This window comes from Octopus bimaculoides, chromosome 9 (genome assembly GCF_001194135.2).
Source record: "Octopus bimaculoides isolate UCB-OBI-ISO-001 chromosome 9, ASM119413v2, whole genome shotgun sequence".
NCBI classification, from domain to species: Eukaryota; Metazoa; Mollusca; class Cephalopoda; order Octopoda; family Octopodidae; genus Octopus; species Octopus bimaculoides.
Window position 1 is genome coordinate 58,587,198 of NC_068989.1, and position 2,383 is coordinate 58,589,580.

The following is a 2,383-nucleotide window of genomic DNA, read 5'->3' on the forward strand; positions in this document are numbered from 1 at the left end:
ATATATATGCATATATATATATATATATATATATATATGCATATATATATATATGTGTGTGTGTGTGTGTGTTTGTGTTTGTGCGCGCGTATGTGTATATTGTTACCTTATCAAGTAATTTCGTGTCAAAATCATTTATATATTTCTAAAAGACACACCATTGTATGCATTACATGATATGACTGAATGATATTCCACACCCCTTTCACTAAGATCTTGAATATCCTGCAATGATAACCATTAATAGTTATTTGCTACTTGAGAAATCGCAAGTATAATCCATTCATTTATTTCACTGATGAGTGCAAGATGTACGAAACGTTAATACCTCGCGGGATTTTAGCAAGTTCAATATGAACTTAGCAAAACTGTATTACTGACATTTTTCTTTTGCAGCTTCTTGAGGTTATGGTCGTGTGTTCGATGTATCTGTCTTGTCAAACGAGAGAAAACTTCTGCTTGGCAGCTAAGAAGAAATTATAGCTACTTCCGCCAGGTATGTTGGGAAAAGAGGAAAATACTTTTTATGATTATTAAGCAAAGTAAAGGAGTGATAAGCCAGAATTCATGCTTACGAGTTATGTCCCCTGATATGAAATCCTCATGTTCAGTCTCGTTACAGGCTGCAGATATACATGGTTTGAAACGTGACAGACGAAAGTTGTAACTTACTGTGCGTTTCTAACTGCTTAGGTCTGCATATATCGCACATCTTCCATCGCCATAGGACTTTCAGTATATGGAATGACAAATCAAGTCGCCATAAAGAGACATCTGTACGTCATTTTGATTATAGTGATAAACGTTTGTACAACACGAATATTACTTTCTGTCATTAGTACCTAGTGACAGACTGAAGTGAGGTGACCAATAATCACGTAAGACTGCAAATTTTACATCAGTGTCCTCTTAGAAAGACGCTGTGACAACAGCCAAAATATATATCTGCGTTCCCCTGGTCTGATGGATTGCTTGTAACACAACAGTACATGACATTTGTTCTCTGTCACACAGAACAATATCAGGTCTGTTATGTTTGAACCAAACTGATGTTTTTGGTGGGGTGTTCCAACAGTATTCCTCGATTTTAAAGGTGTGAATACCTGCTGGTTCTGACATGCATTTGATGTATACGTTTTCATTTTATTTGTAAAAACTTCATGAAAAAGTATCTAAAATGAGTGAAAGCTTGTCCGAGTATTTTTAGACCTTCCTTTAGCTAGTATTACGGCCTTCATCCGATCAGAGACGGATTTCTTTAAAATACCAATAACAGATAAATTCCCATCTAGTTACTCTTTCGGAATATATTTACTGTAATTTACCATCAGACTTCAAATATTTTCACATTGAAATTTGGATGTCATCGTTTTTATTTCCTCTGGTAAAATGTTTTACTCTTTTGTTGTGAATTCTTTGATTTCTTACCTCAATCACATTTTAGCAGAATCACTATAATCTCACAGATATCAAATTGCTTCTTAACCATGAGGTTTTGGGTTCAGTACTACTGCACAGTACATCGGGCAAGTGTCTTCTGCTATAGACCCCGGATCGATTAAAGCCTTCTGAATGGATTTTGGTAGACGGAAATTGAAAGTAACAAGTCGCATACATACATACATACATACATACATGTGGGTGTAGTGTGTGTAGGCCTTTGTTTTCCCCTCCCCATAACTTGACAACCGGTTTTGGTTTGATTACGTCTACGCAAATTAGCAATTCGGTAAAATAGGCTAATGAAATTAGTAGCGGAATCGATTTGTTCGATTAAACCATTGAAAGCTGTGCCAGGAATGCCGCAGTCCAATGACCGAAACAAGAAAAGTTAAAATATAAAACAAGAACTGTTCAAAGTGGTGATTTTGCAACTTGATCGGTTGAAATTAGCACAAGTACTATTTTTAGAATAGTACTTCAAGTCTTCAAATCTTTCTTGAGGACCGGAAGTCGGTCACCAGCCGGTCTCCTGTATCAGATGTCATTTAGGAATTGAAAGAAAAACTTATAGTAAGCTTCTTTCTTCTTAGTTGTTACACTATGGATAGGCAAAGGAATTTACTAACTGGTTCTGCCAACTTGTGGAATGTTTGTGACCAGTTCCCGAAAACCGTTGCGAACCACCTTCAGTCCTGTTACTGTGGTGGTAGATAAAAAAATGAAAGTGGTGGGACAAACTAAGACACAAAGACAAACACACATAAATCTATCTATCTATCTATCTGTCTATCTATCTATATGTACGACGGGCTTCTTTCAGTTTCCGTCAACCAAATCCTCTCACAAAGCTTTGGTCGGCCCGAGGCTATAGTAGGAGACATTTACCCAAGGTGCCACGCAACCACGCCTGCATATATATATATATATATATATATATATA

The 2,383-nt window shown here is 36.5% G+C and overlaps 1 long non-coding RNA gene across 1 annotated transcript in view; it reads left to right on the top strand.

Annotated features, from left to right (window-relative positions):
• LOC128248663 (uncharacterized) overlaps nt 1-2,383 on the top strand; it is a 31,204-nt gene that overhangs the window by 20,815 nt on the left and 8,006 nt on the right. Inside the window, exon 2 of the long non-coding RNA XR_008264821.1 lies at nt 397-496. This is a non-coding gene — a long non-coding RNA (uncharacterized LOC128248663). The remainder of the gene's footprint in view (nt 1-396; nt 497-2,383) is intronic.